The 17,741-nt window shown below is 36.4% G+C and overlaps 1 protein-coding gene across 1 annotated transcript in view; it reads left to right on the plus strand.

Annotated features, from left to right (window-relative positions):
- The window catches only part of LOC141379869 (uncharacterized), a 70,021-nt gene extending 53,858 nt beyond the window's left edge, over positions 1–16,163 (plus strand). Inside the window, exon 2 of the mRNA XM_073935349.1 lies at positions 13,134–16,163. The gene's annotated coding sequence lies outside the window, so the exon portion shown is untranslated. The remainder of the gene's footprint in view (positions 1–13,133) is intronic.
- Positions 16,164–17,741: the final 1,578 nt, after the last annotated feature.

Below are 17,741 nucleotides of genomic sequence, written 5' to 3' on the forward strand. Positions count from 1 at the left end.
CTAATGTAACAGATGTCTGACTGACTGCTGCTTCCGAACAGCATTTTCAGACGACCAGACAATTCAATTGTGGCACTCTAGCTGAACAAGACCTAGTGGGTTGCTTTGTCATTTTTCCACTTTTTTATTTGTACATTTAAATGTATGGAAAGATCACACAGATGGGTTTGGTTTCACAATGTACTATTAAAAGTTTTACATATAACTTTGCATAAGTATGGATATGCAACCTGATCAGAAGAAAAGAAAACCTTAAAACACACACACACACACACACACACACACACACACGCACGCACGCGCACGCACGCACACACACGCACACACACGCACACACACATGCACACACACGCACGCACACACGCACGCACACAAGCACGCACACACGCACGCACACACGCACGCACACACACACGCACACACACACACACACACGCACACACACAGAAACGGTAGACATTGTTGGAAAAAAGTGGGGCACACCATGACAACATTAACAAAATGATAAATTAATATTTTATCTGATCTGCTAAAAATAATCAAGACAAACTAAAAATAACCTCAATAAAATATTTTTAATGAAAAAACAATAATTGCCTAAAAAACAAGTCAAACATTATGTCCTTTTAAATAAAGGCAAAAATGGCAAAAGTAAATCTAAAAAAAAAAAATGAAAAATTCATTCTGAAAAAAAATAAAACAAAACAAAAAAGGAGTATCACAATTCTAATATTACAGGGTGAAATACTGTAACATTACATTTCTCAAAACTGAGTGTCTTCTGCTATTGATACATTGCAAAACTGCCAGATAACAGACTGGGGTTTAAAATATGGCACATTTTCAATAAACACTAAAACCTGAGATGAAAATTGTAACTTCATTCAGAAATGTACGTTTGCTATGATTGAGTATTAAAATGTTTAACAGTATTCTTAAAACTGTTGCACTTTGGTACATTTTTTCCTCCATTAACCGCTGATATGACAACTAGTAAATACACTTTCAAACATTAAGGTACAAGTTTGTCCTCACATAAACAGTACACTCACTGGCAACTTTATCAGATACACCTGTCCATCTGCTTGTTAACATAAATTTCTAGTCAGCCAATCCCATGGCAGCATCTCAATACATTTAGGCATGTGGTCATGGTCAAGATGACCTGCTGTTCAAATCGAGCATCAGGATGGGGAAGAAAGGTGATTTAAGTGGCTTTAAACGTGGTATGGTTGTTGGTGCCAGACAGGCTGCTCTGAATATTTCAGAAACTCTACTAAGATTTTCATGCATAGCCATCTCTAGGATTTACACAGAGTGGTCCGAAAAAGAATTTATCCAGAGAGCAACATTTTTTGCCAACAATACGACAATGCCTTGTTGATGCCAGAGGTCAGAAGAGAATGGCCAGACTGGTTTGAGCTGATAGAAAGGCAACAGTAACTCAAATAACCACTCGTCAAAACTGAGAAAGAAGAGCATCTCTGAATGCACAACACGTCAAATCTTGAGACAGATAGACTACAACAGCAAAAGACCACACCGGGTGGCAGTCCTTTCAGCTAGGGATGTCACGATTTCTGCTGCGACATTCGGTTTGTAGGGTCAGAATTTGGCATTAACATTATGAAAGCATGCATCCATCCTGCCTTGTATCAACAGTTCAGGCTGGTGGTGATGATGGTGTAATGGTGTGGAGGATATTATCCTGGCACACTTTGGGTTCATTAGTACCAATTGAGCATCATGTCAACCCCACAGCCTACCCGAGTATTGTTGATGACCATGTCCATCCCTTTATGACCACTGTGTACCCATCTTCTGATTTGATCTCATGAAGCGTGAATCATCTCAGACTGGTTTCTTGAATATGACAATGAGTTCCCTGTACTCAAATGGCCTCCACAGTCACCAGATTTCAATCCAATAGAGCACCTTTGGAATGGGGTGGAACGGGAGATTCGCATCATCTATGTGAATCTATGTCACAAAGGATTAAGGCAAAAAGGGGTCCAAACCGTTACTAGTAAGGAGTACCTAATAAAGTGGCTGGTGAGCATATCTGATTGAGCAAATAGAATGTAATTGAGCAAATAGCAAACTAATAAGTAAGTAGTATAGGTGAAATAATCATATTTACACTTACCTGTGGTTTATAGTATGTGTTAAAGTCAAAACAGCATTTATAGTTAGAATTTCCTCATAAAATGCACAGAATTTAAAAGATAAGACTCTGTTTTCTTATTGAAAGTAACAGAGAATGCTTCTTGCCATTATTGAATGGGAGGTGTGCTACAGAATGGACTAAATGTTTTTTTTAGAATATCCAGAAATATATTTATTCATTAGAAATTATGTTAAATGTGTAAATAAAAATGTATTATAAACAGGACACAGAATGCAGCATATGCAACGCAATCTTACAGCAATTCATAACTTTTTGATTTAGTGGCTAAATTGAATGAGTTCGTAGAATCTAAATCATACAATTTAGTATGATTTGCTCCTCACCCAATGGCGGTTGGGGTTAGGGCTGGGGTTGGGTGCCACGTCTTCTTTTTAAAATTGAACATTTTCTTTTGACTGAACTCATACTAATTCGTACAAATTAGCCACCATACTGACAAAACGTAAAAATACTTACGTTTCCTCGTGAGGTCAGGCATATTCTAACAGACTAGACCCAACAAAGCTCCATGCTGTACCATATTTAGAATTGCAGACAGCAAAAGCACGCCTCCCTTAAGGTGCATATGGTGACTTTTGTATGTGGGCTGCTCAATCCAGTGCATTCAGTTTCTCATTAGCTGAAAAGAGAAACCGGTGGAGGCTGTTTTCAGTCAGTTTCCGCCCCCGTGTGCCCATATGTCTGAGCTTTGTGCTTTGAGTGACAGGACACTCCTACTCAGCCAATGGGCCCTTGATCAGCTGCACGAAGCCTGAAACTCTCACATTATCTCACAGTAACATTAACAGCTGCTGGGGAAAGCGGTGTTGTTGTGACTGATGCAAAAAGGAAAATCTTGGCCTTCAGAATGTATGTATGCATTGTTTAAAGATATTGTGACATTTGTTTATTAGCATAATGTATGGTAACGGTCCAACATTTGAGATCTGCATTATTCTCAGCAAAATAAATAAATAGTTTAATTCAGCAGGGACATATTCACTTGTTTAAAAACAATTGAAAATATATTTAGAATGTTACTGAGTAAATGTATTTTAATAATAATATTTGGGCTAATCTTCAAATGGTGTGATGATCAAAAATCCTAAAAAAAAAAAAAGGTTTTCATGAATGTATACAGATGCACAAATCATAAGAAATATGATATAATTTGATAATATGATAATCATAAGAAATAACTGTAAAATTTAGTTTAGGTCACAATTCATGGTATTAACAAACCATTTACTTACACTACTAGCTTAATAAACTAGCTGTTTATTAATAGTTAGTAAGATAGAAGTTGTGTTTAGGTTTTATGTAGGATTAGGGATGCTGAATAAGATCAGAATAAGACTTTATAACTACTAATGAACAGTTTATAGCTTAATAATAGGCAGGTAATAAGCCAGTCGTTAAAGCAGGAATTGTGACCTAAACTAAAGTGTTACCAAAATAATGATTTTTGAAAGATCGTGTAACACCCAAGACTGGAGTAATGATGCTAAATAAATCTATTTTAATTTAATAAATTTAACAAATGATTAAAAAAATTCAATTAATAAATACATTTTAAAATTTGGGGTAGCATGGTGGCTCAGTGGTTAGCACTGTCACCTCAGAGCAAGAAGGTCACTGGTTCGAGTGCTGGCTAAACCAGTTGGCCTTTCTTTTTTTTTATATATATATCTCATTTTATTTACAGTATGAATTTTATGGCAAATTACAGTAAAAAAAGACAAAACAATTATATTTTAAAAAGTATAAGTAGTATAAACTTAAGTGCATACAATGAAATAAAAGGGGAAAAAACACACCAGCAAAAAAAGGTAAATAATAATCCAGTTACTATGACCATTTATGTGAAGCTGCTTTGACACAACCTACATTGTAAAAGCACTAAACAAATAAAGCTGAATTGAATTGAATTAATGTGGCTTAAACTTTAATTGTGCAATGTATCATACAATACACTCTACTTTGAACTTGGCAAAGAAAAAGTATCAATTAGCTGGAGCAAGGACTTGGTACATATTTTACAATAAAACATGTTCTTGGATATTTTCCTAAATGGATCCCAAAAATTCTTAAACTGGTTAGACAAACTTCTAAACAGTCTAATTTTTTCCAACTTTAGGAAGAAGAGGATATCATGGATCCTGTGTTTGGGTTGGTGGTTTCTGACCCTTCCACCTAACATTAGTCGTTTGGCCAGGAGCACAATGGAAGCTATGCAATCATAGCTTTTTTTTTAAATCATATAACATGGGAAAGGTGTCAGTGGAGCAGTGAATAGAACGATCGCCTCACAGCAAGAAGGTTGCTGGTTCGAGTCTCAGTTGGGTCACTTGGTATTTCTGCGAGGAGTTTGCATGGTCTTCCTATGTGTGCAAGGGTTTCCTCCAGGTGCTTCGGATTCCCCCACAAGTCCAAAGACGTGGTATAGGGGAATTGGGTAGGCTAAATTGTCTGTATAGTGTATGTGTGTAAATGAGTGTGTATGGATGTTTCCCAGAGATGGGTTGCAGCTGGAAGAGCGACCGCTGCGTAAAACATGTGCTGGATAAGTTGGCGGTTCATTCTGCTGTTGTGAACCCAGATTAAGGGACTAAGCCGAAAAGAAAATGAATGAATGAATGACATGGGAAAAATCCCAAATGTGGCAATCAATGGGCAAGTGGATATAGATATACCCCCCAAAAACACATAGTTTTAAAATAGTGTCCCAAAAGCAGTTAAGCTTTATACAAGACAAAAACATATGTGCATGCTGTGGCTGGGGTGGAATTACAGTGATTACGAGCAGGATCTATATATACTGTAAGTGCTTTGAGAGCTTTAGGTTTGTCCAGTGTGCACAATGCACTATTTGGCATTTCTGTGTGGAGTTTTCATGTTCTCTTCATGTTTGCGTCGGTTTCATCCAGGTGTTCCGGATTCACCCACAGTCCAAAGACATGCACTATAAGTGAATTGGATCAACTAAATTGACTGTAGTGTATGAGTGTGTGAATGTTTGAGAGTATAGGTATTTCCCAGTTCTGGGTTGTGGCTGGAAGGGCATCCGCTGCATAAAACATAGGCCTATGCAAGATAAGTGGCTCATTTGCTGTGGTGACGCCTAATAAATAAGGGACAAAGCTGAAGAAAAATGAATGAATGAATGACTTTTAAAAGTCTTAGTAAATTTTACTGAATCCAATTTTTTAAATAGTAAAGTTTAAGATATACATTTTATAAATACACAACATTTAATGTACTGTAATGCATAACTATCATTATTGCAGTAAAGAATGTTTCGATTGTGAAGGTTTTTGTTATTAGCGTTAGTTAGTCTTTAAAAATTAAAATAGGTTTTTAAAAGCTTTTCGTTGTTCGGCTAATTTATTATTTTCATGTTACTTTTTAGTTCACAAAATTGTAGCTAATATCAACAAACGTTACTTTTATTATTTTTTAATAAATATTCAATATTCAGTAGGCCTAAATGTTCAATCTAACATCAATTTAAAGCAAGTAAACAGTAATTAATGTTTTGAACTACAGTAGTGACACACAAAAAGAGCAATAGCTTTCTTCAACCTGCAGATGGAAGCATCGTACAAGGAGAAAAATAGATCAACGTTCACATCTTCTGTGAAAATAAAAAGCCATCCTGAAAATACAAACATCAGTAAAGATGTAGAACGTTATGAATGAATATGAATAAACTTCTAACATTAATAATTTTCAATACGCAACACCTGATTAACACTTTATTACTACACTTTAATTTTCCAACATTTTATTTATTTATTCATTTTGAATGAAATTATGACTTTAATCCCTTTCTTTTACCAGCTCTCCTTTGTTCTCTCAATCCTGTGAGTCTTTCCATCAAGCCAGCGCAATAAGCCATGCTGTTAATGTGTGAAATAATAAAGAACTCAAGTTCAATCCCCTGGCTGTCTTAAGAATGAATATTTAATGCAGAAAGAGAAATCTGAAGTATCAGACCCTATTAATAGTTTGCACGTTAAAAATATCATAAATCTCAGATGGCTTGAGTTATAATCACATATTAAGCATATGATTCATATTAATTCATATGTAGTCATAATTGTATATAAATATGACTGACAAGATTTCTTTTTTTTTTTAAAGTACAATTTACTAAATAACAATGACATTTTAGTGGGCGTCTTTTAAGAATGTCAAAAAAACAAAACAAAACATAATATTCATTATTTTGCTCATAGCCATTTATACTTGATAACTTCTAACCTTTACTAATCCGCTGTTTACTTTTATCACCAATGACCTTGGTTGTTTTTTCAGAAAATATGCAGTGTATCTGGTGGTGATAAGCAGATGCTAGAGAGATTGACAGACAGACAGACAGGCCTTATTTATTACTCCCTCAGGGAAGATTTAAAATGATGAAAAGCAGCTCGCATTTTAAGATCCATTCATGCAGAAATCCAGATAAATTAAAAAGGCTTCATATTCTTTTTCATAACCATATGTCCAATTCAGAAATATCTGATTGCTCAAGGCTATATTTCGAACACGGGGGATGAAAGATGTGTACGTTTCATATACAAACTGCATGATGACTTTCAGATCTTTCTCAGATCAAGCCAGCTGAATGATGGATGCTGAGGCTACTTAGAGAATGCGGATGTCTGTGATGAAAAAATATATCCATCTCACCAATTGTCCACTCAGCACAAGTTGGGTGAAAGTCTGTGAACACCATCAAAACACCACTAGAAGTTGCCGAGGCAAAGTTCAGACTTTCAAAGGAAGTGGACTTTTCTCTCAGCATCCTTCTTCAAACATCAAAGAAAAACAAGAAAAACTTCCAGCAACCTTTCCAGGTGTTGGACTGAACATCTCAAACAAAATGCAGTGCAACAGCTAGCCAATAAATAAAGCAAGCAATGCTGAAAACAGCCAAAGTGTGTGATTTCAGGAATCTGCAGTATATCTACCTGAGCTGACTTAAAGAAATAACTTTTGTTAACATAACCCAAGTAGATTTCACTTGAGAGTATCTTATAATAGACACGTCATGATAGTACAACAACATGTTTTCAATTCTGATACCCAATGATGACTTGACAGTGTCAAATTAAGTGTGACGAATTAGCTAGCAACATTTGATGATGTGCAATAAAAAATATTCATTGTTTTTAGATATATAAATAATCTTAACTAACTTTAAAAGCAAAAGAAACCACAGACATAAGGACAGTTCAAACCAGTGGTAAACACTAGAAACCTCTTTAAGCACACATTTGACAAAACCACACAACTGCAGACTGATGATATACAATGAAAGAAATCAATTATTTTTAGATATACAAATTAAGAGATATATATTTACAAAATATAAAGGTTTAGTTGATAATATCCTTTGTATGAGTAGATTATGCAAATGTTACTTCATTAGTATCAATTATTATCAAATCACTTGTCATTATCATGTTTAATTTTTTTTTATTTTATTTTATTTTATTCATTTTCCTTTAGCTTAGTCTCTGATTTTATCCGAGATTGCCAAATTGGAATAAACCGCCAACTATTCCAGCATATGTTTTACGCAGCAGATGTCCTTCCAGCCACAACCCATTACTGGGAAACACCCATACACTCTCACATTCACTTACAAACATTTTGTTTATTTAATTCACCTATAGCGCATGTTTTTGGACTGTGGGGGAAACCGGACCACCCAGCGGAAACTCACGCGAACATGCAAACTCCACATAAAAATGCCAACTGGTCCAGCCAGGACTCGAACCAGCAAACTAATTGCTGTGAGGCTAATCACTGAGCCACCATGCGACCATTTTTATTTTATTGTTATAATTATTATATATATATATATATATATATATATATATTTTTTTTTTTTTAACCATCAAGTAAATACATGTACTAAATACTAGTTAGTAGTAAATGGTCTAGTATAATAGTTAATAGTAAATATTCAAAATAAAAATTACTATATTTTATTCATTTATTGTAGTATAGAAATTTTTAATTTGTTTCATCAATTTACTATTGCGATTACTATTACTTTTAATTATTTTAATAAACAAATTATTTTGTCTACATCTTTAACAAATCACACAACTAAAATTCTGATTAAAATTCAGTTAAACAAATTCATCCAGCAATAACAGATGTTATCACATTCACAGTCTCTTCTTTTGTAATGTATTCAGTTTTTACAGTATAATAACTAACTGCTGCATGTAAATAGGGACTAGAACCCTCGTTGTAAATAGAAAATGTTTCTTCACAAAACAGAATACGTCAAAAAAAATCAAACACATCCGGACATGTTTGACATTGACAGAACCAACCAAACATGTAAACATATAGTGGGGAATTAGGAGGAGTGCAATTTCAAATTGAATCACTGTTTAAATAAATCAACTGAGAAAATGAATCAATAGTCTTACACACCCCTTTGTACTTATAGCAGAAGATCCGGACTCCATCACCATTTTCATTAGCCAAGGACTACTCAAGATGCTATCTGACCTATATACTGTACAGCAACCAATCACAGTTTGTTTATATTAGAGGCATCTTTAACTGTAAAAATTTAAATTAGTGGTTCATAATAAACCAATACATCATTAATTCAAGAATTCAGTCATCGGTTATCAAGAGTCACCGTGGTGTGAACCTCACATACGTTTGAAAAGCAAGTGTTTACAGCCAGACAGACTGTCATAAAAATCAACACACAAATCTTGCAGAAATCCTGTAGAATTCATCCAATGAGAAGATGACTTTGATGTGCCCAAAGTGTTTTTTATTTTTTGTGCCTTATGTCTTGTTCACACAAGACACTTTTCAAATATGAACTGATTTTAAAAGCAAAGAAGACCACAGACGTCAAAGTTCAAACCAGTGTTTAACACTAGAATTCTCTATATCACAGGTGTTGTAAACTCAGTTCCCGGAGGGTTGCAGCTCTGCACAGTTTTAGTTCCAACCCTAATTAAATACACATGATCAAACTTATTGAGTACTTCAGGCTTGTTTGTAACCTACAAGTGAGTGTGTTGCAGCAGGGTTAATACTATGCAGGGCTGTGGGTTTGACTCCCCTGCCCTATATGCACACATTTGACTTCAGAAGAAAACCAAAAGAATTGACTTCACAAGAAACACAAACATTATGAACAGCACGGTGATAATGAAAAGTTCTAATGTATTGGACAGAATAAGAAGCTTAAGCAATCAAATTTGAGAACCAGGACTATAACAAATCATTAGTAAAACAACTAAAATGCTACGGTAAAAATCTGTAATCTGATTAACACTAGGTTTCCTTACATTTACTTTCATAAAAATTGAATTCCCTGCATAAATGGGAATTCTTGTGGGAAATGTTTGTGATGAGCATTGGTTCATTATATGACTTTCTATTTCCCTTATATTTATGGTTATACTGTATGTGTGTCAGTTAGTACTTTAAAACAAAATAAATTATTACAATTTACTTTCCTGAATGACACTTCACTTTTAAGCTTTCTTATTGACATTACTACAGTATTTTTTATCAATTGTGTACATTAGAGTTTTATGATACTGTACATCTAATTTTGATAATAATGTTTATTACATTACATTAATTTCATGTCTGTAACCATAATGGTGTTTAGTAGTTGTGTGATTGGCACTGAGTGCCTTATCAGTATGTTTCTCTGCGGATACATGAATTTACTAAGTTTGATGTGATCCTGGATTAACATTTATGTTATTATCATTGTTGTCTAAAAAATGTAATACATACCTACTCCCTACCCATAAACCCAACCATAACTTTAAATTATTCCCAAAATCCGTGGAGAATAATAGTTGGATAATAATCATGTACTACCTGACAAAAGTTTTGTCATCGATCCCAGTTGTAAAAGCAACAAATAATAAATGGCTTCTAGTTGATCATTTGGAAAAGGTGCAGAAGGTAGATTTTTTTCGATAAATGAGCTGCAACCTAATCTTCAAAAGTACTGAGGAAGAACATGGACTCATGGACTCAAGAGTCTTACAGTAATCAGTCAAGTTTGGTGAAGGAAAATTTGTGGTTTGGTATTACATTCAGTATGGGGCCTGTGAGAGATCTGCAGAGTGGATGGCAACATCAACAGCCTTTGCTGCCCATTATATTACAAACCACAATAGAGGGCAAATTCTTCAGCAGGGTAGTGCTTCTTCTAATACTTCAGCCTCCACATAAAAGTTCTTAAAAGCAAAGAAGGTCAAGGTGCTCTAGGATTGGCCAGCCCAGTTACCAGACGGGCTGTTGACTGTTATTGAGCAAGTCTGGGGTAACATGTAGGAAGAGGCATTGGAGATGAATCCAAAGAATTTTGATGAAATCTGGGAGTCCTGCAAAACGCTTTCTTTGCCATTCCAGATGACTTTATTAATAAGTAATTTGAGTCATTGCAGAAATGTATTGATGCAGTCCTCCAAGCTTATGGGAGTCATAGAAAATATAAATTATTTTTCCACTGCAGCATTACTTTATACTGTACATTATTTCTGTTAAATGACAAGACTTATCTCAGCAAAGTCAGACCTTACTGTCCAAAATAAATTATTAAAAATTAAGGCATTATCAAGGCATTATCATAACATAGATGTTAATCCAGGAATATGTTCTACTTTGTGAAATCAGGTTGGTGTTTCTCCACTTGGTTCATCACATGACTTTCTCATTCTCACATGCTTACTGTTTATGGTTATGTTTGGGTCTGTAGATATTAGTACTTCAAAACATTGGTGAAAAACACAAAACATGAATGAAATCCTGTAGCTCACCATAATATTTTGAAACCTGATTTTTCTATTGTCTGAGGGTAAAATTCTTGCAACCACAGCTCTTTTTTTACCATACATTTTAAAAAAAATTTCAGTGTATTACAAAGTTCTCTAGAACCCTTGATTCTTACTGATTAGTTGTTTTTAGTGGTCAGCTCTTCCTAAATAATAATATCCCCTTATTAAAGCCAAACTGAGCAGTGTGAAAAAAGAAAACAAAACATTGCAGTAGTCCCTCAAAGTTTCCTGCAAATATGTCACACCATATTGAACATATGGAAGAGCACGTTAAATAACATTTCTGCTGATAAAGTGAGCAATCGGTAGTAGCTGGAGGTCCATTGCTACAACGATTGCATCAAATGGCAGAAGGATGGCAAACATTTGAATGCCACACTGATGGATAACTGCTGCATGTAAGTGAGCGGAACCAGCATGAATGTCTCAGTATATTCAGAGCATGATCCCGGGCTCTAGTGGTATTCCGGTAACACATCGAGTCTGACTTGAAAAATGCCAGGCAGCACTACGTGTTTGATGAGCACACTGCATGGTTCATTACCTGCATGATATAAACCCCTCAGCTGATAAACATCCCTCTTAACACTGCTGTTCAACATTGACAAATTAACAGATTTGAGATGCGGAAAATGTGTGTCTGAATCTTGCAGCATGCATATGATTAGCTGCATGGCCAGTTTTAACATGCAGCGAAGCTGACATTTCAGGGTTATTGTAGACGTTGCTTGTTCCATCCCACAATTGATTTGTAATAACATACAAGCGATACACGGATCTCACCGAGGTAGATTTATAATGACAAAGACGCTCTCTACATCTTATCTTCACATGGAGATTTGCATATTGTGAGGTGAAACTCTGCAACTTATTCATATATTCATGAATCATATATCATAAAAAAGCTGGCTTAGCATTACCTTTAATACAAGGTAAAAACATGACATTTTGGTTCAAAGTAAAGTGTTTTCACATGGAATGCATTCCACATTTCTAAAGCAGCTTGTGCAAAAATAAATAAATAAATAAATAAAGTCTCTACAATTGTGTTATAGTGCATTTGCTGATTCTGTCAAAATCAAGATCAAGGCTTTCTTGAAAAAAAAAAAAAAAAACCTGGCATACAATTTTAACTTTAAATACTCATGGGAGGTGTTAGACACCCCAAGGGTAGAAATACGCCTTGGTTTTAGTGCAGTAATGGGGCAGAAATTAATCTGAAGACATACCAGAGTGCTCGGAGGGGTCAGCAGGTGTTGGAGGACAACATCATGGCTGGGCAGAACAGGTGGTGGGTCTGCGTAGGTGGAATCCAATTTGGCACAGAGACCTGGAGCAGAGATTAAAGGGTGAAAGCAAGAGGACACTGTCAGCTTGACAGCAAGGACTGTTGCACATGAGTCACAGCTAAACTTCAGATGAGAGGAAAGGAATGAACAGAACCAACGAGTTTGGCAAACATTTGCTTAGATAAATACTGAACAGTAAGCAATCTACTTGATTTCTGCCAGAAAAAACAAGTAAACAGCTAACAAATTGGTATGTTGGATTTGAAATGCATAACAGTGAGCTGTATATATATATTTATAAATGGACACAATCTATAATCTGATAATCTATTAAGGCTGTATACGGTTACCATCCTCAAACTGGTCTGGGATGCAATCAACCATGACAAGACAATGCAAAAGATATTAAAATTGGAAACATTGGTGCATTGAGCAGCCTGTTCTGATGACGCAAGCATTGCATCTATAGAAGCTGAGAAGGCCATTTATTGTGTTCTTTTTGAAGAATTTTCAAAGCCACATGAAGTCATTACAAATATGTGTTTAATACTGCAAAATAAGCTCAATGTTACAGTCACTCCATCCAGAATATAAGAAAACATCTCAATCAAGTGAAGGGATTTGTGGAGAGTGTGGTTCCTATTTTCTGTGATCCAGCATTTACCACTTTTCAAAATGAATAGACAATCTATTCAGGTGAAGGACAATCCACTTACCTCTGAGACTGTTATGATTTATATTACTTTATTACTTTTGTGGGGAGTCAACGGATCGTTCCAGAACCGAACAAGCCACAGACCATGTTATCCTTAAAAGATTGGTTGGTGCCTACGAGTCTGAGATTGATTTCATTTTCAAAGCAATCCACAGGCACCCAGCAAAAGGCAAATCCACAGGATACCTAGCCAGTCAACATCACAGTTGCGTGTTAATTAACTTTACACCCTAAAACAATAAGAGGCTCTACAATCAAAAACCCACCAAACCGGTTTTTGAGAAGTACCTTTTGGTTCGCTTGTCCTTTGGCGTCTGCAAGGAATACACATTCTCAGGCAGACACAGAAGCGATCAGAAACGCTTCCAGAGTTTAATGGACATTTAAGTAAAACAGTTTATTTGAGTAATGTACGTTTGCTTTATGTTTCTGTAGGTTTTTGTGTGTACATGTTCCATTTGTTTAACAAAACTGTTATGATAGTTATTGAGTAATAGCCCTCAGTGACAAATGAAATCTACAGAATGTTTGTGAAATACTTCATGTTTGGTATCGATTGAAAGCTAGGAACATTTTAAATGCATTGGTTTATATGAAGAAACCATACTATGAAAAGTGTTGACGTTATAAGACTTTATTTTAACCACTATGCTATCAAAGCAGCACCCACACCAGGTGTCAACCCGGCCTCCTAGAGGGCAGAATTGGGGTGTGACTCCACCCCGCACCTTATCTGATTGGACAAGTATTGTGTAGACCCAGCCTCTACCAAAGCCTATAAAACTTTGAACAAAGGAATTTCATCGTCGTCTTTTGCCGGTCATCTTTGCCAGTCGTCACCGCCGTCGCTGCCCGGACGTCGCTCTTCTCGTGCTGTGGCCGTTACATCGCCTCGCCGGAAGCCTCGTTACATCACGGAGCAGACCGCGACCTTCACTTGCTGCCGGCTCGACCCCCGATCTGCTTGTGCAACCGCTTCAACAACAAGCCATCGGGTCAACACATCCAAACTCTGAAACTCATCATAACTACAGGAACCCAGGAAGGACTTCGAACGCCGCTTTGTCCAACATCTGTATCCCTAGCAACCGACTAAGGAAACCCCTCTTCACCGACAAGGGAATTCCATCACGTCACTGAAGTTGCTACGCTGACCAATCAGCTTCGCCGGGATTTCCCTTTGGACCAGTCGAGGAAACCAAAAATTACATCAGAACGCAAGTAGCACAAACGAGGTTTCTATCCATTGCTGACACTGGTGTGAATTATGTTTAAGTAGTAAAGAATAGCAAGATTCTCTGCTTTTATGGTTTCTCTCAGGTTACAATGCTAAGAACTTAGCAAAGGCTAGAAGTTGAATCCACTCAGTCAAAACTCTCCTCAAACTGCCTGTGCGTGTGTGTATGTATGTGCATTTGTTTGTTTTACGTAGATTAGTACTTTGTGTTATAGAGTAGCAATAAACTTTTGTTTCGTTTTAAGATCCGTGTTGGTGTGTTGTGTGCTTTATAAGTTAATGCCTCAGCTTCAGATACTGCTACCTTGCTCATTAAATAATTAGATACTGTTTTTATATTGTTATTGTTGGCCACGTAATAATATAATACAGAATTGCTTTACACTAAACGTTCTATTTGCTGGACAAATACTAAAGTTAAGTGTAAGCTTTAAATAATTCTATGTGAATCATGTTCGAATCTTTGATTCGAATCCCCAAAGTTTAAACATGATTTAAACCAAAGAGCTGATTCTTACATAGTGGTGGAGAATGCGGGCAAGCAGATCTAACTTTTAAAGCACAAAACCCAGAAATCACGTTGTTAATCTTTTCTATTTTTGTCCGGAAAGAATAGATTAGAGGGAACAAAAGTTTTGCTACTGCACAATTTCATTGTGGTACCAGTTGTTTTATTGCTTGACTGCATTTAGTGTTGTTAAGAAAGTAAAACTTCATTTAAGTTGTCCGCCGAGACAAACTGTAAGACGCTCTAAAGCGCATGTAGAGAAAGACAAAGCGTATTCCTTTGTGCTTATCTCATAACGTTATATAAGGCCTTCACAGTATGATTTCGTACGCCGCGATTCCCGGATGGAAACTCAGCTGTGTTTTCTCCTGGTAACTGATTTAGCATAGCTAACTAAATTCTTGTTGCCCTGTAATTTGCTAATACTTAGTAAATTATTTAAAACGCGGAGCTCAGAGAGAGCTGACTAGCGTAGTTTATAGGAGAAGTTTTGAAATTGATCAATTGAAATTGTGGTTTGAATCCACGGATGTGTTTGCAGTCTACACAGACTTAACACAGAGTGCTGAGATCCCCCATATCTCTGTCACGATTTGTATTAATCTCAGAAATCCTGTTGATTAATTTTGTCTCACTTTCATAAGTTGAGAATCATTCAGTACTGTTAAGATATAAAATCTAACTAGTGCTTTTTGCTTGAACAGTGTGAGATGCGCCGTCATCTCAAGTGATACTGTGAAATTTGCTATTATTCCACTTTGTGGTCGTTGCCATAGCAGCAACCCTGGTCCGGAAGTACAGAGAGACTTGCCGGAATTACATTCAAGCGCGCATGTGCAGTCCGCCAGCGCCAGCTTGAATTGTAAACAAAGAGCATAGCGTGAAGCTAAGCTAAACTAACGCTAACGCGTTTGCATTAAAGTTTATGCATTTCCAGTAGCAGCGAAGGCTAATAGATAGCACGTAGCATTTAGTGGTCTTAAATGCATTGCATGGCTGATGCTTGAAATAACTCTTGCATCTCAGTTGTTTCTCTTTACTCACCTGGAAAAGTTGACGAATGCAAAGTTAATAAAAGTGTGCACGATCTAACTGCTGAGTTTAATCACTACTATTTTATTTTATTTTTGTTTTTCCTGCTGTACCTGGCCTGTTGAATTTGATCAGTTTGAACTCACATAAGCTGTTGGTTTTATTAGTGATGAATTATAGTTTTGTTTTCATGACTATAAATTAATGCTCTCTGACTTATTCAAGTATAAATACTTTTTCCATTCATCAACATCTAGGAACACCCATTTCCTATGACTGTTGATTTATACGGATAAGACTCCTTGATTATATTAATTATGATTGTTTAATTTGATGATAAACTGCATTAAATGTTACTCTAACCAACTTCATTGTTTTGAAATTTTAATTTCATTAATGGTTCATTTATGCATGGCTCTATCATTTTAATAACAATTATTAATTTAATTTAGTCATAAGTGTTCTTATCAATCTTAATGATAATTTATAAAAGTTATTACTTCTTTACAGGTTTAAAGTTAAGTTCAATTCAAATTTGAATTTAGTCTTTTCATCTAGTGGAGCCCTCCAATTAGCCAAACTTCAAAAGGAAAATTCAGATTTTTCTACTACGTAGGCTAAGCAGTTACTATATAACACAATAAAACCAACACTTCTTGTAGTGTCAACTCGACAGCGCCACCGCTTTGACATCCTTAAATACACCTAATGCTAAGAGAAAACTAACTCCTTTGTTCTCTCTTTCTACTAGTTATCTTCTTTTAACTAGACTAATGATGCTGGTTTAAGGATTGTGCTTGTGAGAGTCAAAAAGCAGAGAATTTTAGAAACATTTAATAGATGTTTGGGACACTTGAACACTTTTAATTGTTAAAATTGTCTGATCTCACCCCTCCTTTCTCACTCATCAGGTCACCAAGAAGATAGGCGTCGTTAGATCCAATTCTAAACACGCATCCAGAAACAATTTATTTGGTGTACGGAGTCAATCCTATTCAGAAGCCAATACTGTTATTGTTGTCCTACTTTCTGTCACTTCAGAAGAAAGTTAATATCAACTTCAGTCCTGGTATTTAGAAATCTTATTTTTATATTTAACAAAAGCTAAAGGAACCTTCTCTCTAGGAAAGTGGAAACTACAGATTTTCACCCTACTCCTTGGTCTCCCTATCACTTTTGTTTTTCTTTGTTCTCTCACTGTGTCTGTGCTACTGACTCTTTCCACAGAGACTACCAGTTAGACACGCGTACCCACCAGAGGGCCACAGTTCCAGAGAACCACACTTCACTCAACATTAGAACACACTTAACATTGCACATTAACATTTCTCCTTTTCTGTTTGCATTGTTCTACCTTCTTTTTCTTTTCTTTCTCCTCTCTATCTCTCTTCAAGGTCTGTGTCAGTTAAAATCCTAAGTCCTCCCCCCGCCGCAAAACATGGCTCACTCCAAAGATCCTGTTGGCCACTGGAAGGACCTGGAAACGTGGCTGAGCGTTGTAACAGGCAGTCTCCTCCCTAAAGCTGCCGAAACACTGCAGCCCCTGACGCAAAACCAATTGGATGAGAACATAGACAGCATCATGAAGCAAGACCCAAGTCAAAGCTTCAACCACAAGGAGCTGGCCAAAATCACTGGTACTTTGAGTCACACACTCATAGCCACCCTCAAATTGAGTGACAGACATGCCTCCCAACTCCAACACAAGCTGACACGCCTGCAAGCCCGCATCGAGCAGCTAGAGCTAGAGGCTCAGGAACGTCTGGAACAACCAAGTGAGGTGGATGAAGGTACCACAGAGGAGATCAACAAACTACAAGAAGCCCTAACAGCCATCACAGAAGAAAGAGAACAAGCCAGAGCAGACCACGCTGACGTCGCTAACAAGCTAGATTACGCTGAACAGCTACTGAAGGAAGCGAAGGTGGACTTAAGAGACAAAAA

This window comes from Danio rerio, chromosome 21, assembly GCF_049306965.1.
Source record: "Danio rerio strain Tuebingen ecotype United States chromosome 21, GRCz12tu, whole genome shotgun sequence".
In the NCBI taxonomy this organism is placed as follows: Eukaryota; Metazoa; Chordata; class Actinopteri; order Cypriniformes; family Danionidae; genus Danio; species Danio rerio.